The 25245-nt window shown below is 39.5% G+C and overlaps 1 protein-coding gene across 4 annotated transcripts in view; it reads left to right on the forward strand.

Moving 5' to 3' along the window:
* The window catches only part of ZMIZ1 (zinc finger MIZ-type containing 1), a 361022-nt gene that overhangs the window by 228507 nt on the left and 107270 nt on the right, over positions 1-25245 (forward strand). The window lies entirely within an intron of this gene.

Below are 25245 nucleotides of genomic sequence, written 5' to 3' on the forward strand. Positions count from 1 at the left end.
TGGTGGTAATAGTGCTGCTGCTTTTATCATTTCAATGGCATGTTGTCCTGAGGATACTTGACTTTGGAAATTTGTAATTTCTCCAACTAGTGCTGTTCATTGCCCTGCTTGATCTTACAGATGAAATGTTACTTCCAGAAGTATGGGTGTTTAGTAATTTCATGGTAGCAATGAACACACGAATGCCCCTCCATCTTGGTAAACCATTGATTTTTGTCATGTATCAACCTCTAAATCTTTCACATTCATTCTACGCTCCCTGGCATATCTATTGCCAAACTTTTACTCCTTGACTGCATATGACTGTGCAAAAAAGTACCATGGTTTCTCGTACATCTAGTCATTAGGTTTAGAATTTTGAGCCAAGAGTATGTGGCAGTGCTATAGTATTAAGTAGCTATTTTTCCAGTATTTTGTGGCAATAATCTGTTACAGGGCTCTGATCAAGTAGCAATATTTGATCATGATGTATTGCCATTGCTTCTCTGTATAGTAAAAGTAGAAAAATGCACTTCAGGGTCTTTCTGTTTCTCGTGTGTTTGATTTAACTGGAGCATTTAATTCTGGTTCTCCTTTCTTAGCTGATGAATGTCAACATAATGTGCACTGGCTTGGAAAACAGGCAGATAACTGTTCCATTCCAGACTGAGCATGGATAACTTTTCTGCTTAGTACTAAACTGGTACGCAGTCCCTGTTTCAGAACATCAGAAAAGGTTACCTTCTTCCAAAACAGTAATTTGTAGCCAACTGATTGGGTGTTAACATTTCTTTTCATGTTCCTTTTCTGTTTTTATCAGCCCCAAACTTCTTTACTCATGGCTACCTTTTGTCCTAAGTGCCCTTAGCTGTTCCTCATGGAAAAGTGGCTTTCATGTCAAGGCATATTCACTGTGCTTACTAGTTTATTTTAGTATGGGAAGGGATCATTAATTTACTAAATGTTGAATAAACTCTCTGATTTTCATCTGGGAAAACTGTGTGGAAGATAAAACATTCAGTTGACCAGGCATAATCTCCCTTTTTTCTGAATTTCTACTAAGTTTCTCCAATAGTTAGCTATCACATCTCTTGATTTATTTTTTTTTAAAGCTTGTCAAATGATTTTCAGCTGAGTGCATTGAGATATTAAAACTTTATTTCCTTTGAAAATATACCTATTAAAAGTAGTCATACCCCCTCTGTTGCCAGTTCTTCCTGAGGTGTGTCTCTGTGTGTTAGTGAAGGTGCGGTTGTGAGTCTTTGGATCTTTTAATGTTGTAGTCCTTTTCCTTTTAGGGCTTAGATTAGGGGATAGTCTTGAAAACTGTTGGTCAGTTGTCACGTCCTAGAAAAGCCTGGTGTCAGTGTTTGATTTCTACCAGTAATTACTTTTTGGGAATATATGCTTTTTTTCCCCCAACTCATTACCCTAGCAATCTGTACAGATTTTCAGTCTTTCCATTGTTAATTGATACAGTACTGGGAAAGCTGGTTATGAGATAATCTTCTCTCAGTGTATTCTAAAAACCTTCTCAGTCCTATTTCCCAGTTGCATATACAACTAATTTATTTCCAATCATCTTAAATATTTGGTTTCACAACTACTTTAGTTTTACCATATATACTGTTCTTTCACCAGTTATTCCAGAGATTTCATTTTGCCCATCCACACTGTGGTTTTTAGTGCTCTTATTATCTGTATTAAATACTTATATTTGGGGGCATACCGTAACATATTTTGTGAAATGTCACATATAGCCCCTACTCTAAGGATCCCACATTCACATACGATCTGAGAGGTACATCATTGAATGGGCAACTTGAAAGACTGACAGGCTGGGATTATAAACGTGAAGTCATTTCAGACTGTCCTGACTTTTTTGAAAGGGTTAATTTCTATATCTGACTGCATTAATATTTTCTGGTTTCTAAAGCAACAATGGTTCTGCTCCCTCATATTCAATTTTTGTAAAAATGTTGAGATTGTCCTTTGCTTTTTTTTTTGTGAACAGTGTGCCTCATTGAAAGCTGTCTTTCATTATTTGCTTAAGTTGTTGTCAAGGGTGCTTGCATGTTGTTTTGAGTAACTCATTCTTTTTTCTGTTACATCTATTGAAAGACACCTTCAGCACTTCTTCCAGTCACTTTCCTACAGAAATCCCCTGATGTAGATATCAAATGGCATTATTTTTAATGAATAAGCATTTGTTTTTCCCTTCCTCCAGGCTTAAGAGGAATTTACAATAGTCTGAATTCATTCCTCCAAGTATGAATTTAATGCTGCCAAAGAGATTGGTCTGGAAGCATTTTTAATCCGTATTGTTTAGCGTCTGGCATTCTGAAATGTAAGGAGAAAAAAACCTTTTCTAATTAAACCACATTTGAGTAGGCGAACACTGGGGAAAATATTTGCACCAAATCCTTTCAAGTGCCATCCACTATTAGTACCTCTTTATAGCTTAGGACAAGGCTTGTTGACTGATGTCCTGCAGGCTGGGATGCCTGGAGTGGCCTGGCAGTGGTGGCTGGCAGGCTTTGCAGCTTTGCTGAGTGGAGGAGGTGGACCACCCCAGCCTGATGTCCCTCAGGTCTGCTGGTTTGCAGAGACAGCTGAAGGCAGTGCAATTGGTAGTACTGCTCCTGTCCCTCTGGAGACTGCCAGCCTGAGCTTGCTCATGGACCTGTTCTGGCAGAAGAGCTCTTGCTAGTATGGCTTGTTTTCTGTTTGGCTCCCTGAGCTGGCTCTCTACAGGGCCCCAGGAGAGCAAGGGTACCCATGGCAGTGCCCGAGGGTCTCTATTATTAGAGCTGCCAAACTGGCTCAGCTCTGTGGGAAACCCGCACCCTTGGCTCATGCAGTTGGCCCCATGCTGTTTCATCCCACTTGGTTTAAGCCATTTTGGTGGTAGGTCCCTGCTAAGCTGCAGAAGTTGAGGAGTGATTACAGGAGCTTCAGGTGGCAGATCAGAGTAGAGGCAGGCATGGGGAGAAGCAGGGAGAGATGAGAGGCTGGAGCCAGGTGAAGGCTCAGCTGGGCAGGGTGAAGGCAGGGGCACACAGACTAAGAGCTGTCAGCTCCTCGGCATTTCCTATCCAGGACCCTTTGCTGTTGCTGAGACAGCGTTTGATGTGGTGCTTCTTTTACTTGGCCATTGAGATAGTTAGCAATTAGCTAATACAAATTGTTTTGGAGAATGCCTTGAGGGGAGACCTGTGTGGCATGAAAAGTATTAAAAAGTTGTCATGTGTGCTTTTAAATAGTAAAGATGATTTAATGACTGTGCCTTTTGTCTCTGCTTTCTGGTGTTTATACCTGAAATAATAGCTGTGCCTGCTTTTATTCTTCTAGCCCATGCTACTGCATCTGGGCTGCTGCCTCAGCAGGAGGTCAAGTACAGTGTTTCCCACCCTGAAGACAAATGACAAAGCCTTTAAAAATATATGTGTCTCTTTTGGTGACAGCTGCTCCCCAAACCTTCCATGGCAAATTCCTTTGCCTTGTTGTGACACCTATAGGGAATGGCCCAGCAGGTTAGCTGCCTGCACATTTGCTTTCAAACTGCAGCAACCTCAGTTGCTCTTAGTACGTGAGCGTACGGGTGTTTGTGTATTCTGGTTTTTATTCCTTAAGCCTGAAGGAGACGTTTCTGAATAGTGCTTGCTTGGACCTTTTCTGAGCATGATATCTGCTGCTTTTGTCCTTCCTGTAAAAGATTGTAAGTGATTTGGTAGCTTTACTTTAAGGTCTGCTATTCAAGTAAAACGAGTTCACCGATCAGTGTTTATTAAAAAAAAAAAAAAAAAAAGAATAATTTTCTGTTCTGAAATATTTTTTTTAAAAAAGCTTTACTGAGCTACTGAATTTCGTTGCTCTTGTAGCTACTTTTGCTTTTGTCAGGAGGCCAAGCTGAGGCCAAACAAGGGGATGTCAGAATGAGATCATACAGGGAGCTTTGTCAGAAAAGGACAGTGTTCACTATCTCTGTAAAGAGAGAGAGGGAGGAAGGAGCCTGAGGGCAGAACTGTGCAGAAAAGGTACTTCAATCACTGAAAAGCTGCACCAAACAAATGCTGTGATAGCTTGGATGGGCAGCTAAGTGTTAGATGTTAGATAGCAGTGATAGCAACCCTTTTTTGATACTGCTTTGTTTTCAGTCCCTTAGGTTCAGCCAGGTGTGCTTTTGGTTTTACTTTTCAAGAGCAGTATTACTTAATAATCTTAATTTTATATGAAGCATAAACTAAATCTTTATGATATTTGAGGATTTTACATTATGTTTTGTTTACTTGTTTAGCTTTCATCATTGTAATATAACTGTAAAATAATAGTGCTGTTCTTAGTGGATCTGATACCAAACCTGTGAATAAATTGGATCCCGGGTTAGCAAAGGTATTTGCAGTGAGAGTACTGGCAAATGGTGGTGGTTAAATACCACTGGACAAGATACTGAGATCTAAGGTATGTCCTGATGAGAGTTATCATCTAACATGTTTCAAAAGCAATAGTATAGATTGAGCAAAGTGTATTTTGGTGTATTATCAAATCAAACCTATAGAAATGAGAGAAAAGGAGAGAAGAAATGAGGCTGCAATATGAATGAGGAAAAGGTAGAAAGTGAGAATAACCTCTAGATTTTGGGGGACTGTAAGACTAGATGAATGCTTTGCCTCAGTTTCCAATAATAACGCTCACATTATCTGTGGAGACAAGGCAAAGCAAGGCAGCTAAAGGGATTACAAGTATAGAATGGAAATTACTACAGCCAAGGCTGATGGTATCCCTCCAGCTTGAAGGGACCAAATGGTTGACATGCCTGCGTTTGGAAAGAAATAGCATATGAATTGTCAGTCTCATGCCTCATGAGCTTTCAGCAAATCAGTCAAGTCAAAATGGTCTCATTTGACTGGAGAAGAAATACACATGCTGTACCCGTACTTGGGAAAGCAGCTGATAAGAAGAATGAGTAAGACAGCTTTATGAGAGCAGAGTAGAAGACCTTGGCTTGGGTTGTTCATGAAATGAAAGTGGAGCAGAATTATGAAATGTATGTAAATAGTAACAGATAAATAACTTAGAACAAGAACAATAAGAGCTATGAAGCTACAGAACAGTATTGGCACAAAAACATAGGTGTAAATTGAATAAGTCATTGAAATAAAGGGGAAATTCTGACCTGTTAGGGCAGTTGCATTTGGAGAAGGTTTTCAGTTAGAACGACAGTAGAGAGGGAGGGAGAAGATGAAAGGAAAATGAAAAATCAAACTGCCTTTTTAAAGATAAAACTCAATAAATGTATGAAACTGACTGTATAATGTGGTTCTTGATGTAGTTGGAAGCTGGCTAAGAACCTTTTATCTATGTAGTCCTAAATTCTTGCTACATTTCCGTGCAGCTGTCTGATCCATTGGTACTTAGAGTTAGTGTCCTAAAACTCTCCACTTGACACTCTTCATTAAAATAAAGGCATCATTTTCTTTTAGCTGTTACCTTCTGAAACAGCTTTTGATGCAGAAGGCTGACTACATTTCAGGTGATCTCTAGGTTCACTTCCCTGCTCTTAGCACAGATTCTCACTGTGTGCCCTTGGCCGCTTTGCTCTCTGTTTTGTAGTTTTATATCTTTGAAGCAAGGATAATAATACACCTTCCATCTCACTTATATTTGTCTGGCTTAATTAAATTCAATATTATGCAGGACAGAAACTACCTCTTCCCCTGTAGGTATGTATCCAGTGCAGTGGAGCCATGGTTTCAGCTGGGACATTTAGGCTTTGCTGTTACACAGATAAAATAACTCTGTTCTGGAACATATATTGGCAAGATATACTTTTGTTGCAACTAATGGTCTCTTTCCTAAATATTTTATAGTATGGATACTACAAATAAGTGAGTAATGCATTCTTAATTCACATTATGGGGTTAGTTTTGTTAGTTTCTGTTAGTGAAGTTGGCACCTCCCCTTGTCCAAAGGGAAGCACAGTCAGTGCTGTTGCTTAGTGGCAAGCGTCATTAATTCATGTCTGTAGTCTGTGACAGCCACATTTACATCGATCACAAGGAAGGCACAGTGGACTTTGCCCATTTGTCTTGCCCATAAGTTAACTCAGAATAAAATTCTAAAAGCTTTGCAGTTTGGAAAATTATATCCTGTATCTTGAGCCTCTGTCAAGTTGGCGTGGCATGCAGCAGACTTGTCAAGAGTCAGCTCTCAAACATCTCAAGATGGAACATCTGAAGAGACTGCAGAATGACAGATGCTCTTACCCACTGGACCTTACTTGTTCGAGCTGTTCCTGTTCCCTTCCTCTGAGACATCCACTACTGATGCATTTGGTCTGCCTTCCAGTCTTAGAAGAAACATGATCACACTTGTGTCAGACTTTCATTCTCCTCAGGCTGGCAATTCCTCTTCATCTTTAATGTGAGTTTTAGGGCCTCATGACATATCTATGTAGATAGGTATTATTTTGCTGGAATGGAAATTTACTTTTTTTTTTTTGACATTCACTGCTCTGGTGTGCACTTGAACACTGATGTTTATAAAGGAGGTTGCATGGCTGAGCTGCTGTTTCTTTATTCTGTCTAGCCAAAATATCAGGTGGTTTATCTGGCCTGTTCGTTTTGACATTTGACAGGTCCTTGTTACCATGGTACCAATTCTGACTTTGGAAGACGTAGCATAAAACTCTGTTGCCAGGTTGGAACAGTTTTGCACTAATGTCTTTACTGTAGCACTTAGGAAAATTGCAGAGACTCAACTATAGCAACAAGCAAGCTCTGCTGTTTTCTTAGTCTGTGCCTTGGATTTTCATGAGGCTGGTACTTACCTGGATGCTCACTTTGCTGTGGATTTGAAGTGTGTGGTAAATTAGCTCATCATGCAGTTCCTGGGCAGTATTTTTTTCTAGTGTGCACAACAACATACTTTCATTTGGACTGAAACTGGCGTTCTCCAGAGGAGATTTCTGTTGATTTCTATGACTGTTTTCTGTCTTCTGCTTCAGGGATCCCATATGTGCTGAGAGCAACTGAAAATTTGGTGATAGAGACAGACTAGAGCTTGGTCTCAGTGTGAATTCTGATGTTTTATTTTCTGTTCTTGTTTTGAGTAACATATCTGTCCCTCTGAATACAAGGTAAGTCACAAATGGAAAGTAAGAAGGGAGGCAGCTGTGAAAACATACATGCATTCATGGGAGAGAAGAAAGCAAACTCTTCAGAACGGCATTTGCCCTTTACAAGTTACCTTTTCTCAGCTTACAGCGTGCAGTCCTGAACGTGTTCCCTTTTGAGCTGCAGTGCATCCAAATGTACCTCACTGCCAGTGCTCTTTTATCAGCCTGTGTGTCTTGGAGGCATTCAAAGACGTTCACGAGGAGTCCAGCTATGAGAACAGTAACATAGCAACTTCCACGGGGATTGGTAGCTTTTTTGGTGCTGGAGGGCTGAACGACTGAAAGCATGAATTGTGTGAACAGATCAGATCATCAAGCTCCAGGACAGCAAGTTCACTTCCTTAATAGAATTGAGATTCCACTGGTCAAAATTTCAGATCCGTTCCTAATTCCTGCAGGTTTGTCTGCAGCATGTAGTCAGCCTGTTCAGAAAAGTTCTTGCTCTGAATACTCTAGAGATGACACTCTATGAAACACACTGCTTAGTGGACAAGATGTTGTATGTAGTATTTCTCTTTAAAAAGAGAGATTTCCATACTGAGAAGTCTTACTTAATAAGCGTTTTAGTGTTTCATCTTTTTCAATGCTCATGTTCAAGTACACCTGTTAAAGTATGCCGATAGCAAGATATTTACATAAGTGCTACGTAATAAAATACGTTCATTTAAATAGCAATTAAAGAATAATCAAAGAATCATAAGGATTCATCATCGTAGATTGTTCTAATTTGTATTAGCCTTTGTGCCTCTTCATGAGAGGGAATTTGAGGAGAAAGACCACAGAATAACAGAAAATAGATTTGAAGAGAGCTATTAAGTAATATATTCCCAAAGCAAATGCAGTATTGTTCTTATAATGTGTGCTATTTTTCTGAGAAGTTCAGTAGAGGTTAATATGTTCATGTTTGATAAGGATTCTGGATTGTTTCCATTTTATGGATTCTTTTTGTCTCAACTTAAGTTTCAATAACACATGTAAAGAAAACCATCGGATTGGCTTTCCTCTGCAGGTTTTCCAGATGCCGAGGTAAGTACTCCCCTTTTATTTTTTGATAGTCAGATTAAAACTGTAAGGATATTTGTGTCTCATTGTGAACTTTTATGAATACCCTAATAAATCCATATTTTCCTTCTTTATTCCTGACACATCTGGAAAAAAAAATTCCACTCAGGGGAAAAAAAAAGTCATGAAGTTTAGTAGCTTAACAATAATAAGACCCAGAAGGTGTGAATCTGAAACTAGAAACTTAAGTTGGTTTGAATCTTATTTCTGTGACTTAAACCAGGCTTTTAGGAAAGTGTGGATGTGAAGTCCAAGAAACAAGTCTATGGTGGTGAATGTGTCTCTGCTCCTGTAAGATGTCTCCATAGATGTAGTTGTTGTTGGGGCTCGGGGCTCATAGATGGGATTTCCTAATGTGCTGGAAGGAAAAAATTATCAGGCGTTACGATGCCTGGATATTGTGCAGTCCTAAGCAAATCTCTTTGAGTCTTTCATTTGTCTGTATAGTAGGTATATCTATTGTACCTATCCTTTGTTGTTGTGAATATATATTTCCTCTGTGCACTGTTAAAAAGAACCAGGGTTTCTTTGTGTTTTGTGTGAACTAAGTATCTGCTTGACTTCAGAGTCACTCTCCACAAAACTGAGTGATAGCATTTCATACAGAACCTTAGCTTCTATGAGATAATGTGATCAAACTAATGGTTAAATGCAACTCCCTTCAATATATTTCTTATTTCTTCAAGAAATGCATACATTTCAAGTGTGCTGGGGTTACTAATTGTAGTGGACAGAACAAGTTACGGATTTTTAATCCTGCTTCCCTGCCTTGTCATTTACCAAAGCCCCATTTAGGGCTTTGTAGATTCAAACCTGCAGCCACAATCACCAGTCCCTAGATTCAGGTTCACAGACATTTTAATATGTGCATCTTCTAAAGCAAGCTCTCACAGGTAACATAAATTTAAACATTTTTAAAGGCAAATATAACTGACTTGGCATTGAATTCAAGAATAGAAACCTGAACAGGGGTTGTTCCTGAGGAGATAAATTGAACACTGAACATCTGCGTACAGAGCAGGGTATTTGTTTCTTGTGTGATAGCCTCCCCTATGATTGTCTGGTCAGACTCAAATGACATTAATCTTGCTCACTGTGGAAGATACTGTCTTTCAATCACAGAAAAAAGCAAATGAAATTATTTAGTGTATTTACCATAGATGCAATTTCAATTAAGGCAAAGGACCAGAGAGACCTCTAGGTTCTCAGTGTGAAAAATGATTCACTGACAGTCTAAAATGAGATTGGGAGATGTAAATTGTTGGAAACTTACAACAGTGCTGTCTCCCATTGGGAATGTTGGAGTGCTCCTAGTGGTCCTTGAAAAGCCAGATGCCATTGCAAGTAGTAAGGGGGTTTTGCTTTAGAGATCTTCTAGTATTACCGCCAAATGTGTTTGTTTCAAATAATTAGCAGTGACTGTGACTTGACCAAAGGAAAAACAAGAAGGTATTGGAGTTGTGTCACTGTTGTGCTGTCTTGAGAGCAAAAGGAAAGACTTCCAGTAGATATTTTTTTTTTGTTAAAACCAAAATTGCGTAAACCTCCTTTCTCTGTTCTGTTATGACATCTAGCATGCTTTACAGGACAGCAAACTGTTTTTAAACTCTGATTTAAAATTTAACTCAATTTAGCTAAATATACATCCAGTGCTTAGGATGAGCATCGTTGTGAGCTGGAGAAGGGCTAGATTGACATTGTGGTCTAGCAACTGTCAGAATGAAAAATTTAAAAAATGTTCTTCTAAAAGACAGAGATTCTTTTTTCAGAAAGAATTTTTTTTTTCCATTTTGTGGAAAAATTAATAGGGAAAGACAAAGCCTTTGGTTGGAGCAAATTCAGTGTTCGTTTGATTCTTTGCAGCCAGATATTGCTCCTAGCTCACAGTGACGGAGATAGAAGGTGGAAGCTCCTCAGCAAGGCAGTGGCAGTACAATATGATAGCTGCTGCTCAAGGGGTTCCTGCCTCTGTGCTGCTCCCCATTATGTCAAAACAATTCTGTGTGCTTGGCGTGGGATCTGGGGACCAATCTGCCTTTTACAGAATTTTGATAGAGGGATGGAAAGAAGTGTTGTGTTGCCTGTTCGTTTTGTGTAAGTGGGATCAGCCCCCACACGGAATCATTCGGTGCCTCTAAAGGGACAGAAAGCTGTGGCTTGAAACAAGAATAACGTCTGAGAGCAAAGTCCTTAAGCCTGTAACACAAAGCTGGTGGATCATCACACCACTGCTGGAGGCTCAGTGAGAGCTAGGCTTCAAGCAGCCCTCAAGTCCTTAGGAAGGACAGCAGAGTGGTTTTCAGCATCCCTTTAGAACAACTACGTATGCAGAGGCATTTCAGCTTTTTTTTTTTTTTCTTCTTTTATTGTAATGTGTGGTGGAGCAAACATTGAAGGTTATGTTAGAAAAACAGAGGGGAAATCCTGACTGCCATGTCTAACTTGGCACAGTCCCCTTTAGTTCAGTCAGCACTACAGACTGCCAGACTTCTGCAGTTGAAAGCATGTTCAGTGTTCTTCATATTTTCATGATCTGGTAGAATTCACATCTTTGTGCATCAGTGACAAATGTATGCTTTTGCTCAGAGAGAATGGAAGAGCCAGCGTCTCCAACTCTGGGGAGGGTTATGTTTTCAAATCAAGGGAATCATTTGCCCCACATTTAATTAAAATCTTAAACTTGTCAATCACATAGTCTTAAACTCTACAGAAAGATGATGATGACCTCTAAGGATAGTATTCAAAAGGCTAACACTGATACATGGCTGACAGTCTCTGCATGATACAAATCATTCTGGAGAGGAATTTTGTAGAGAAGAAAATAAAACTAAACTGAGGATCTGGAGGGAATGTGAGCCTATATGTGCATCTATTGTGAAGTAAATATATTTGGACTGTGGTTTGAAAGCGTACTGGAAACTCAGGATAGACAGATATTAATTATATACACTGCCCCATGAAAGGAAACGGTTTATTCTGCAGGTGCCATTTAGTTTACAAAGGTAAATAAATAAATAAATAAATCCGTAAAGGATCATTGTTCTATTGTTGTATTTGTTTGCATAGGTGATGGTTTTTATCTGCCTTTCATCTCTCGGTCCAGAACTCTTTACTTATCGTGAGGTCAATAAAGCTATAAAGGTCGCAGAGAGATTGAAAATATAAAACTTTGCTTGAGAAAGCTCACACATGCGGAAATAGCTATCTTCTATAGCAATGTTGGAATTTCTTTTTAAGGTTCCATGTCTAGAAGCATTATTTGTTAGTGATGCTTTTTTCTAAGCTCTAAGTCTCCCCTTCTCCAGAAAGAAAGCCTTGATTGCTGGCTGCACAGAATGGTGAAAAATTGTAGATGCAGTGTTTTCAGTGTGCACAGACCAAACGTCACCTGTCCTGCACATTAAACAGGGTCTATTCTTTTGGCAGCTGTTTGTAAGTTTTTAAAGCAGTAGAAGAGTAGAGATGACAGAGTTGAAATAGGTCTATTCCTTTTACTGATGCAGCAAAAAGATACGGCGCAAAGAAGGGAGAGGTCACAATATGGGAGCAGAGGAAAATGACAGTGTATGCCTGCTCTGCCTGTAAAGCTGGCAAATTCTAGACAAACAAGTGTAGTGTAGGAGAGTCTCAATCTTAGGCTAAAAATAGAAGTTTTAGGGTGGAAGATCCAGACGTGTCCAGGGAAACCCAATCATACGGTAATGCAAAATCCAAAGTAATGGGAATGGGATAATGAAGTTTTATGAGATCTGCAGGTAATGATGTGGTCTCAATTATGACATGTGCAAGTGTATAAGCAAGTAATACCCTCATACTTCAAATAGCTAGCTAAATGATTTTTTTCTACCATCTCTTTCAACCCCAATATGTCAACCTATCTTAAAAAACTAAACGACTTTAAAAGAATTGTATTAGTTCTGTCACTTAAAGCACATCGCTTTAATAATCCAACTGGTATCTTCTTCTGTTCTTGTGTTTCCAAATGCACTCAAGAAGTAGATGGATAGTTGATTTCTTTGTACCATCAGTTTTCTCTTCAGTGTAATTTGAGGCTGGAACTTTTACAACTTTTTTCCAATGTTCTTTTGAAAGCAGAACGTTAGTTATGTGCCAAGAGTTTTTGAGTAAATGAAGGACTAGGCATCTCACTACATTCACACAGTTGTAAGTGAGGTTTCTGAAAAATCACGAAATCAGTGGGATTTCTGATTAATAGTTTTCAAAGACCTGTTGGTATTTTAGCTGTGTATTTACTAGTACAATTAATGCAAGCTGCATTACAAATCCTTTGCTGTACCAGTTGCTCGGCGCAGCTGAGGCACCCAACAGTCATTCTGTTAGTGGTGCACCCTGGCGCAGCGCAGTGGTCCCACCATGGATTGCCGCATCTTCGTGCAGAGAATCGGGGAACCCTGCCGTGAGCTTTGTAGATAAGAATTGTGATAGACAGCAGAGAGTCTTCAGAAGAAGTACTTGGGGTTCCTTGTTTATTTTGAGTAACTCTTTCTGTAGTGTTTTCCATAGTGAACTCACTTCTTTGTTTTCTTACTGTTTTCCTCGTCTCCCTCCACTTCTGTATCCTTCCAAAGCCACCTTTAATTGTAGCCTGCAGTTAATAATGGCTGTCATGTATTCCAGGTTTTAAAAGGCCATAAACACAGAAGAATGGACTGAAGTATCTGAGTTAAAAGGCTTGTTCAAGATGCTATCTGTGTGCTGAATACAATTGCATGAGCATGTTAAAAGCCATCAGATTTTCCTCTAGAGGTGTTTAGCAGAGCAGCCTGGCAGGAGTTGGGGCTTTGATCTTGCTGCTTTGCTCTGGTGTATGTGTGCTATGGAGGCACCTAGCTGTCTTTTGACCTGTGGGACTTGAACTGTTATTTCTGTTGTCTGGATGAGTGGTGTTGGTGTTCTTGGCATTCTTTGTACAGTTTTCTTTTTATCTGTATTTATTTATTTAATGATTAATTATTTTGTGTTTCTGTTTACATGGCTTTAAAATATCATGGATACTGGGACCTAAAAGCCATCATTCAAATGAACAAATAAGGCATTTACAGCAGGCTCCGTCACACTGCAAGAACTAATAGTGAAAAAGGATTCCTATATAAAATTAATTTCTCTGTGAAGTAGCTGCTTACTTGCAAATTTTCATTTATAGTATGTGGAGCACAACTTTTTACTCTTTATTTACATAAATGGAAAATATTTTCTTTTTTTTTTAAAAAAAAAAATCTGACTTACAGAAAGAAAGACTGGACCATGTAATTTACAGTATGAGTGAAATAACTCTCCTCTGTCATCATTCTTCAATCGTGAAATTGTTATTATTCAGGAAAGCGCTTAGGTCTATGCTTATTTTTTGAGACATGCTTAGCCTCTTTTTGCACGTTGTGAGTGAAGATGAGTTGTTTAAGTGCATTCCTGAGTCAGAACCTTGGTACTAATCCTTCAGTCACTGCAAAGAATAAATGAGGGGCAAAGACAAAGGGCCAAATTAAAATCAACAAGATTCTATTCAGATGGGCTCTGCTTCAGCAAGCACATATCTAATTATAAGCACACAAGTAGGCTCACTGACGTCAAAGTTAATTAAACTGCTTAAATTTAGGCACATGCTTAAATTCTTTGCTGAATCAGTATTTTTGAGCCAATGAAGTAATAGGACAGCATTGCTGGTCCAAAGCATGATTTTGTGGATGGGAAGGAGTTTAAATTCCCACTTTCCTCCAGTCAGTTCTTCTGAGGTCTGCCTGCTGGCATTTTATGTGAGTCACAATGGTGAAGGCACGTGTCAATATGTTAAAGTTTCTTAGAGTGTTTGCTAATAATACCTCAAACATGACAGTTGGATCTCTGTTATTTTTCAGGGACCTTTCCTCCGTGCAGTGTGCTATGCAGTATGGCAGGACTGTGCCCAACACAGTAATCTTTGCAGCTTTGTTTTCCCTGATGCTACTCTTAGGAAATTAATCCCTTTGTCCAGTCTCTGAAAGCCAAATTACTAACTCATTTTTGTAACAAAACTAGAAATGAAGAAAGCGTGTAGACAGAAGTATTAAATGAAGGATGTCCATCGTACAGAAGCAGCTTTGATTCCTTTGGTTTCATGTGTTATTTTAATTTATGATGTCATAAAAAAATGACCCATCATTTGTTGGCATTGAATCATTAAGGACCTAGTAAGAATTTCCCCTGTAGGAGTAGGAAGGACAACATGATACTTCCTACACAGAAACAAACACATGGGAATTCCACCCGCGTTTTGTAAATGAGCTGGGACTGGTTGTGAGCTTTTAGCTATGCTCCCTGCCTAAGTAACACAGTAAAGTTGCCCTGATGTACTAGCAAGGGATTAATCAGGGAGGTACACTGCAAAAGATCAGATTTCTTCCACTTGGTAAAACTCACGCCATGGGGACTTAGGGGCTGCAAAGGAAGTTAATATAGTTATCAACAGCAGTAATTTAAAAAAAGAAAAGTGGGTAAGAGTGCTAAGTAAATCTAGACTTGTGTTTTAAAAGGTACTCGGTGTTTTGTTCATGTGTACACTATCTACTAATCACTGTTTCCTGGCAATTGCCTGAGTCTAAAGCTTAAATTTAATCATCTTCCTTTAGATACCAGAAAATCACATGTATTCGTTTATGTATTCATATCTTCGTGGTTTCAAAAAAAAAAAACACCCCAAAACCCAAAAGCTTACCCTCCTGGTGACTTATGCATCAGTTTCACCAATAGCGCCTGAAAGCTGTTTCTTTTGGAAAAGTGCTCCATTACCTGTGCAGGCTGCCTTGACAGAGAATGGGTATCCTTGAGTATTTGTCTGTATCATGTAATTTATGTCATGTCAGTTAGCAGCTATATTCACAGTCTAGAATGGCATGGTCTAACAGGTGGCTTGTAAGTCAAGTCAGACTTTGTTTGACTTGGTTCCCTTTGCTAGGTGAGGTAAAGTGAGGAGAGAGGGAGCAGTTGTTTGAACAGTGAATGAGAGACCGTTCTCTGAGAGAGCTGGGCTGCTGTCAGTGACAAAACATCAGCTTTCCTCTGTTGGGTATCTCCCACGTTATCCTCCTCTCTCCCGTAGCAGCTCATCATGCTGCCACAGGTCAAGAGTAGAGTCAGAGCAGCTACTGCAACTGCTGAAGTTGTGTGTATGGAGTTAGAGGAAGGAAGCGACCCATCGTGCAGCTTTCCCGTGAATATACTGTAAATTGTCTTTTTTGTTGGACAGCATCTCAGCCAGCAAAGTAGAAGTAAAACTCCGGCCTGAATGGTGGATTTTTTACCTTCTTTTTTGTAGGGTATTCCTTGACTATGTCTCCCTAAGATGATGATTTAATTGATTTAAACCAGGATATTCCGTTACCAATTTTCTTATTTTTTTTCCCAGTCATATCTCCATATTTTGCATACTAAATGGGATTACAGTGTCACACTATATCTGAAACACTCATCGTGATAACAGAAAGATCAAAGTGGGGGCACAGTCATTTTATGCGTAGAAGTTGTCTAAGTGGGTAACAGGTTACAGTAGAACCTGTAATAAAATCAACGAAGTGGGCAGATTTAGTTATGATTAGAGCATGCTGCTGGAGGTCTAGATTACAACTGGGGCTTCACTAAAGACTTGTCTCTCTTATCTTCACGGGCAGCTATCTGGATTTCCATTCTTAGTTACCCTAGATGCTTCAGAGGGATAGCGGGTGGCTTTTAGAGCTGTCATGCAATCTCTTGTTTGCTTGAGGACTTTGAAATCTTTGTGTGGAAGCATCTCAAATATAAATATTTAAGATTGTATAAAAACAATCACTTGAAGAGAGAACACAGTCATTTGCCAACCGCTAGAGAGAGCTCTTTGAGGAGCAAATCCATTTCCCGCTCTTCATTCTTTTTCTTTTATTGTCTTTCTTTTTCTGGGATTGCTGTTAAGGGACAGTTAAGAACAAGTGCTACAATCTGTCTTTCATACTCACATTGCAGAGAGCAAGAGTACGAGGCATCTCATGGACTCTAAGAAACAATGCAAATCTCTTGTCTTAAGTGCTTGTGACAACCAACCATCCAAAGTGAACATATATGCAGGGTCTGTGCAGGTTGAAGTACTCCCGCTATCGGTAAATAACTTTCTCATTCAAAAGGCTAATCGCACATTCTTATTAGAGAAGCTGAAGTGGAGTATCTCCAGAAAGCGTTGCTTTCTGACCTTTAAAGCTGTTACCTCCAGGGCAGAGTGAGGCAGGATATTTGCCTCACTATCGACTGTGACATTTCTGTCCTAAAAATAGATCACTACAATCCTGTTCTGGTTCAGACTGGCACCCTCTATGGTATATAATATTCACTCAAGTCCTGATTTTCAGAGGTTTTGAGTAGCTGGATGTGCCAGTCAGAATGCTAAAGCCTCTAAATTGGGCCAATAAGGTGAGAAAAGAGGAAGGAAAGTACCTTACTGTGTTTTCATTTGCTGTAGTACAGAAAATGTTTCCCATGGAAATCTTTAGCTTGATCTGAGTTTGCTGAGATCAGAGATGATTAATCCACTTAGCGGATCCTTCAGTAATGGAAAGTGGCTGCACAAATCTATGTAAACTAAGGGATCTCTTCTACCTCCTCAATTTACATAGTTAAGTGTTGTTATGTTCTTAGCTGCAAGTATATGGGTTTATTCTGCACCATAATAAATGTCATAGCTTAATAGTATCAGTATTTTTATAATAAAAATAGATATTTACTCATACTACTAATATTCTTTGGATGTCTTTTATACTCTAGATTAACTGGTCATGAAATTTAGGGGTTTATGTTTGTGCATGCTTTGTCCATATGCAAAAATCAAGCATTTTTATGAATACATTCTATTTCCCACTAGTTTTGATGACTGTAAAAGGCACTAAGTGTAGACTGGTTGAAAAACGTTAATGAAAATGAAAAATTTTATAATGCATTTTATTTATTTTCCGACCAACATTGTTAAGTCATCCGAGGGCACGCAAACAAGCATACCAATCCTGTTTAGCCAAAGCTGTGATGACCTTCTTGTAGTTGAGTTGCTCCTTTGATATCAGTATTAAATGATAACATATGGGAGTTATGGATCATGGGAATAACGAGAATTAATCTTTACAGCAGAAAAAACCCTCTTTTTCAGTGGGGCATTCAGCTTGGGCAAGCTGACATGGTTAGATAGAGATCAAGTTTTCTCTCGCTAAATCTGTTGCCTACATGCATCTGAGATCACAGGCTAAAGCATTTGAGGTCCTGATACGTCTTTCAGTGTCTTCAAGAAGAATTCACCGGCTTTTGATGTTGGGGAAGACATATTCCCCATCAGTGCCCTTGGAAGGAACCGGCATGCCATTTCAGCTTAGAGCGGCACAAGGAGCTGTGTCAGATCCCCTTCGAAGTGCTAAGACAATACAGTGGGAAGCGGAAACTGTAAGAGTACGGTTCCTGGGGGGAGATGAAAATCATGTAGAGGATTAGTCATTTGTCTAGCTCAGGCAGGTAAACACAAGCACTTGTATGGATCCACCAGTCACTGGCACGGAGGACACTTTTAGTTGAAGATCTATTTGAATTAGCTGTGGGACTAACCTTTTCTGTTTGCGTGTCATCTCGGATAGCTGTTTGCCCTTCTTTTGGGGACGGAGAGAAAGGAGAAATCACTGTGTTACAAGAGAAGATACGCTCCTCACTTCAAACCTACCTACTGCTTCTGCCCTGCTGATCTTGTAGTACTACAAGAAAGTAATGGGAAGTCTGTAACGTCTGAGCTAAGGAAACATGTTCTTCACATTAATAAGCAATTGCACACAACAAATAGCAATGGGAACTTGGGGGTTCTTCTGTTGGAAAGAATGATACCAATTGTTTTGCCATAATAAAGTGGCTAATAGGAGCTCCTTCCCCACAATCCCCTTTTTTCAGGTCAGTGTGGCGCATTCCAATTTGTGCTTGCTTCAAGGCACAGGAGGAATCCCCCATGGAGGGGGAGGGTTGTTTTATCACACTCAAGCGGCAAGCAGTAAGCCTTTTGCTTTCTTCAAGCACCCCAGTTTCAGAGTAGTTGTGAGGATTCTGGATTTCCCTCCACACACTCCAAAAAATGCAGCGTTCTCTGGTTTTCTACCACAAATGAACTGAAACCCATAATCTCTGTACTGAGCAGAAGTGATTAAAATAGTGTGGAACAGATGGTTTAAAAGCTGCCAAAGATTTGAATCTTTTGCTATTTTGTTTCTTGAAACAACTACATTAGTTCCTGAGTCAGCTTTGAGTGGGCCATCATAACTCATCGGAGATGAGCGAGCATGCTTGTTTCTGTGTCTTCGGCTGCTCATTAATAGCAATTAATTCATTTAAGTTTTGTGGAGTTTGGGGTTTTTTTTACTTTTAGAAAAGATCTGTATGTGCTACAAATTGAGATAACGCATCATTTTCATGCAAGACAAAAATAGAAGTTTTCCCCAGAGCTTTTAACAATATTTTTTTCTTGGAAATTTTGCTACTTCTGTTTGGGTTTGTTCCCTGGAGGGGAAGACCATGTTCCAGTTACAGTACTTAGACAATAAAGATACCACAGTACTTTTAAATGGTATGAGTTTTTGATGCTCAGGATGTGCGAGTTTGGCAATCTGCATGCATTGATTTGTACAGAGATGTTTCTAGATGATCTCAGGGTCCAGAGACCTCTCATAAAGCTGTCAGCATCAGGTGTGCTCTCCCTGCTGTTCAGAGGAACAGATGCCTTCCATAGAAGGCTTAAGACCAGAGGACTTGCAAACAGCATGGAGTCTTACCCTCCCCAGTGTGTGTTGTGAAACAGCATCTTCCTCTTTTGAGCTACCTTTTTTTGTTTTTTTTTTTAAGCCGTAGTCTGTAATTTAGATCAAGGAAGATTTTTACTATCGAGCCAAAGTATGTCAGCTATATAAATGAATGTATGATGGCAGAACACACCATACTGGCCTCTGGTCTCTCACTTCTGCCATGGAGCCCCTCCAGCAGTTATGTAGATTGCAAATTCTGACAAGTTCTTTTGATGTTCCTAAGTACCGATAGTTTTGCTAGTGCTGCTTAACAGTGTATTTTACAGAGTGGCTCTCTGCTCTCAGAGAGTAGATCAAAAGGTTTGGCATCCCCTTGAAGAACACTTTTAGAGATCAATTTTGTGGATATTGGTCACTTATAATTTTTGTGAAACCTTGTCATTTTCCTCTTGTACAAATCTTGCATGAGCTGAACTGTTACTGTTTTGTTGTCTTGATCCTAATTAAGTCTGAAGTTTTCAAACAGTAATCTTCCTAGTTACCTCCTAAAGTAACGTTTATTTTTACATATTTGATGATGCAAAAAGTCCTGACTTTCACATTCAAGTTGAGAAATAGAATGCCACCTGTGTATAGCACACTAAGAAATGATTTCTAAAAAGGAGGGTAGGAAAACCAAGCTGCATTTGTGTTTTTATTTAAACATGCTCTTAATTTTGTTAAGGTTTGCAGTTTTAAATTAGATTTTTAGAAATTTAGTAACTCTCTGATTTCCGTAGATGAATCTCTGTTTAAGCAAAGCAGTTTTGAAAAATGCATGTCTCACCAAACGATTGCTGGTACTGAATCTCATGGCCATCTCCCCTCATGTTCGTGGGAACTGATCTGTTTGGCCACCTCATTTTCTGTTCTCCCACTGTAGCAGCTACTCAAGTAGAAAAAGCTTAGCTGAATACTCTTATCTAGCATGTTCTGTGAAGGAAAGAACCTGGCTTCTGAAAGATGTAACGAGAAATGAGGAGGCAGCCCAGTTGCTTGGGTCTGGCGGGTACTACCAGCAGTACTGCTGCAAGTTAGAGACTTGGATTCTGGAGACGCTGCCCTGGCTCTTCTCAGTGGAAGACTTTTGCTGTTGTATATGCTGCAGGTGTATTCGCTAAACCTGAGTTACTGCAATACACCCGAGACCCGCTAGGACTGAGTAATGTTTCATGTTCTAAATATTTACTCTGTTTTGCTTTCTTTCCCTAGGGGATTAAAGGCTTGATACTGAATTGTTTTTTATTCCCTGGTTGTTTTTCCCTCTTGCTGGTCAAACCTTGGTTACTCAGTTAATGGACTTTATATCTCCTAAAGTACCAATTTTTTTCTAAGGCAGAGGAAGGCAAATGAGGGGAGATGAAGGATTTTGAAGGTTCTCTATTGAAACTTCTGGGTTTGTTTAGTTTTTTAATTCTGCTAAATACTTGGTCTAGGAAGTGACATAATTGCATACCCTTTTAATTTCCTTAAGGCTCTGTGTGGTCTTCTTCCAGCTTCTCAGATGTTGGCTACAGATGTTTAAAATCGCTTCCTCCCAGTTAAACATCTGCTCTGAAGTGACAAAGTGTAAGACCACATATGTCTGAAAGGCCAAGGTATGCACAAACAGTTTTTGTTAGTAGATATAATGGAAACTTTTTCCTTTGCCTTGGCTTTTAATGCGCAGACGGTGAGAAATTGCTGTGCTTATTGAACTCCATGGGGGAGACCGAGTGCTGGTTTTAAGTACGTGTTTAGAAATGTGCTGCTTCTCGTTGATCTTATGTGTAAATCTTTTGGATGTCTTTTATTCAAGGATATCACTTGCTTTACTATCTAAGGATTATTTGCTGTCCCACTTGGGATCGTTTTAGATCACAAGTAGTCATGTGAGCTCATCTGCTGACTTTACTGCTTAGTATAGAGGGAATATGAAAAAATTCTAATTTTTTTAAAACTTGGTGCAGTATGGCTGTCATACCAAATGAGGATTCACATAGCCAGTCTAATCCTTTGATTGCTCAATGCCTAGTGATCTTTGTCTGGAATGGCAGCAGAGTAGATGTATGCAAGAGGAAAACTGACTATGAGTAAATGGTAATAATGGTACTATGTCTGGGAGAAGAATGGAGAAAATGGTAGAATATTTTTTTTGGGGGGGGGGGGCGTGGGGTTGACAGAGGTAGAATATTGAATACCAATGATGTTAGGTAGAGGTAACAAAGGATTAAAATAAATGAGTTTCTGAAGATGTCAGAGAAAAATCTTGGTCTTATTCCATGGGGGAGAAACCAACAAAAAGTAATCAGTGACAAAGACAGACCTTTGCTGATGGAAATTCAGTGTTTTAAGTTAAAATTAAAACATGTATGGCAAATTAACTTGAATTAAAATACGTATGGGGAGAGGTAGTTTGTGTGTGTATGTTGTTGCACACTGTGATGTTAGATAATTACCTTCTGTAGCATGTTATTTCTTTTGTTGCATCTTAGTCTGCAGAAGTGCAAATAGGTTGTAAAAGCATGATGTGCTTTGTGTTGGTCGGGCTAAGTAACTTTTTAAAGGATTTGGGGGGGGGGGGGGGGACATTAAATGAGAAACATCCTAAATTACAGGTAAGGGATAATGTTTCAGGGGTGCAGCCTACTGATTAAGAGCTTACGGGGCATTAGATGACAGATGTAAAGTGAAATGTTTTCAAAAGATACGGTGTTTCTCAAAGCAGAATCCCTAAGTATGAAATTCTGTTGAACTGTGGACAGTTGCAACATGAGCAGAAGATCAGCAAACTTTCAAAAGTAATTTAGGTCTGAACTAATTAACCAGGCAATATCTGTTTTAAGGCCTTTACTTCTTGATCAAAATAGATTTCAGAGAGGCTGAATTCAAGGTAATGAATTTGGTGATGTAGGCATGTGAGCTGAACTGTGACCAGTGTGCTCATTTTGTATATGCTGCTGAACAGGTACTGATGGTAACAAGATAACCCAGGCCATATCGCAACCCAAACCATAGCAAAAAGCCACTCAAGCAAGTTAACAAAATCTGGAGCTTGGTTGTTATAGTCACACCCTTGATTATAATGATACGTCTTTTTTAAAGGAAAAAATATATCCCTCCTGGTGGTCTTAAATGTATGATGTTCCCTTTTTAAACAAGTTATTAAAAACCTTACTTCTTGCCTTAATCATTGGATAGCTAAATATTTGTTATACCAAGTACTGGCTGTAGTGAAAGTATTCTTTGTCTTAAGAAGGTAACCTCCTCTGCCTCAGTCACCAAAGAAGGAAGTGCAGAACTTTTCAAAGGATCTAACGTACAGCGTTTCTGCTGCCTTGATGCAGCCCTTGGTTGTGGTGTCGGTGCCCCTCACTGGTGTTCTCCCATGTGAGATCGAGGCCAGTTGTGCTAAGAAACTCTGCACAGGGTTTGAAGGTCTTTTCTTTGAAGAACTTGTAACTGAAGTTGACAGGAAAGACAAAGGGTAAATGAAGGCAAGGGTTGAGGAGGAAGAGGTGGGAACTGAGTTCACCCTGTCAGAGAATGGGGAACTGCTGTCTTGAGTCTCCCAACTGCCTTGGTCATGCAGCTGTTTTTCTGCTACTGCCATTTTGGACAGAGAGGGCAAAGAATTTACTGTAGTCTTGAGGCTTCCTTCTGGATTTGACATCATCATCTTAACAGTGATTGAACCTCCTGTTGAAATGAACAGTGTTAACTCAATTACAAGAGCTTGTGGACTAATTGCAATTTGCCACTGTGAGTTCTTGTCTGAAAGCAATCACAAACCGGATTTACGCAAACAGCTTAGTTTAAGGATGGTGTTTTTATGAAACCTGGTAAAGGGTGATGCAGTTAGTGACAGAAGGGAGCCAGTCTTGCCAGAGGGGACTGAGGGCTCTGGATCAGTACCCAACACTGCACCCCGCAGGGCAAGGCAGCCTCCTTACCTCCTGCCCTATGGGATGTACCGGCAGCCCTCATCCCTCGTTTATTCCCTGAAGTGAGGATAGCAGATGAGCAGTGGATTTGCTGTTATGCACTAGTATAATCGATTACGTTAATGTGTTTAATTCCTCCCAAATGGGGCTCAAATGGCGACACAGTGACTTCTTTCCTTTTTCTCTTCTCTTTACTGTCTCTGTAAATATAATCAATTGCATTGGGGGTTGGGTACTGCTTTTATCTCCTAAGTTTCTGGGCAAAAGTGCCTTCTTTTCTATGTTTTTGGTTTTTCATTTACAAACACAGAATCAATGGAAAGCATGCCAGGTTACTTGAGAGGATTTGGTCTAATTTGCAGGAATTCCCAATGCTGCTGCCTCCCCAAAGCACACCTCGATCTTGAAAGCTTTTCCTCCCCCCAGGTTGCCACCTCCCAGCTCTGCCCTCCTGGAAGGCAGCAGCAGCGGTGGCTGCTCCCCCTCTCTTGGTTGCTCCTTCCAAGGGCATTGCTTGCTGCTCTGGCAGTTAAATGCAAGAGTTAAAAGACAGTATGGATTTTCCTTCAGATATGCAGTCTGTGTTTGAGCTTACTTGCTAGCTTGCATTACAGTTTGACACAGTCATCTTCAGTAACGTACCACAATTCAGAAGTGTTGTTTTCCCACACCTTTGTTTTCTTACCTTTGCATTCCTCTGCCTGCAGGATGACTACCCTCAAAGAGCATTGTTACTTAAATATCAGCTCTTTAATCTGTTATAATTATTTAGAGAAAGTTTTCATGTTTTTGACAAAATCAGATATCTCGGTCAATACTTTGTCTGAAAGTAACATAAATATTTTATAAGAATAATATAAAATATGTTCCATATTTTACTAGGTTTAGAGTTATTACTTGCCTTCCTGTGGCGTTCTGTAGGGATTCATGCTTTCTTTTCCCCCTCTTCTTGCTGAATGCCCATAAATCATTCTTGCCGTTACGAGACAATGTTGAAGTCTTAAGAATTTAGTTACATTTTTAAAACTAAAAGGTAACAAATAGTGCTGATAATTTTCATTATGATGATATTCTAATCCTCCTTGGGTCTCTGGGCAATGGTGTAACTCCAGTGATTAGTCATAAGAATATTAATTACATTGGACCCATACTTCTTCAGCGTAGCTAATGTCTCCCTGTGGCAGTGGTGACACTTAAAACATAATACTGATTTGATCAATTATTTTTTTTTGCTAATCATAAACTGATGGGATAAGCATGCTTACTCCCAGAGTATAGAAACTACTTGTATGGGCTTTCTTCTTTTGTTTTTAAGCAACTCCAAATTTAAAGGCATTTAATTTTTTTCCTGATTAATCTGTTACTTTATTTTGGAAACCATATTCAGTAATATCAATTAAGTTACAACAGAGAAAACAGGAATGTGTATGTGTTGGGTTTTTTTCATACTGAGGCTGGCGGCAAGAGCACAGGTCAATAGAGGTGAACTGGGTTAGAAGTGTTATCGTATATGGTTTCACTTGGAAGCCAATAAATTATTGAAGCAAGAGTCATCACCATCCTTCCTAACATCTTTTCTGTAGAATTGCTACCAAAAAATGAGGAAAAACTGAAGTAAATCCTGGTTGCTTTCATGGAGAACTCATGAAAAGGTCTGTTCTCATGTGAAAAAAGAAAATTGTGCTGTGAACTTGAAATAGTTTGCTTAGAGTGTACCAGGAGATGGTTTGCAGTGAGTGGCATGGGTCTGGCATGGGACTAGGAGCACAGAAGTGATATATTGAGGGCTATTGAGAAACTGGGCTTTTCTCTCACATTCTCCCCTTTTCACCGATGTAAAAAATAAGCAAAGAACCAACTTTGTATTTCCCTCTATCTTTCTCCCCCTTACTCCCAGGAGTGGGAGAAGATTTCCAAGAGTGGTAGAAGATACATAAGTCTTCTCAGCTTGCTGAAGCAATCATTTCTCGCTTCTAAATGCTGAAGCTGTGGAGGAGCGATATTGAAGGGTACTCGTTAACTTTTCTGTTCCAGTTTTGTAAAGCTGGCTTCCGTTTCCCCCTCTCTGATTTTGATATAGGAGTTTATGACAGACCCCTCTGATTCTGATCTCATTGAAGTGAGGAGACTGAGTTCACTGAACTTCACTCCTTCAGCAGAGAGAAGAGCTACCATTAAATCTCAGAAAGTGATGGCAGATTAGAGTGGAGATAGTACTAGAATATAAACCTTAATTTTGTTGGGGCTATAAATATTAAAATTATAGGAGTTCACCCAGAAGAATTGT

Source organism: Balearica regulorum, chromosome 7 (assembly GCF_011004875.1).
Source record: "Balearica regulorum gibbericeps isolate bBalReg1 chromosome 7, bBalReg1.pri, whole genome shotgun sequence".
Lineage (NCBI taxonomy): Eukaryota > Metazoa > Chordata > Aves > Gruiformes > Gruidae > Balearica > Balearica regulorum.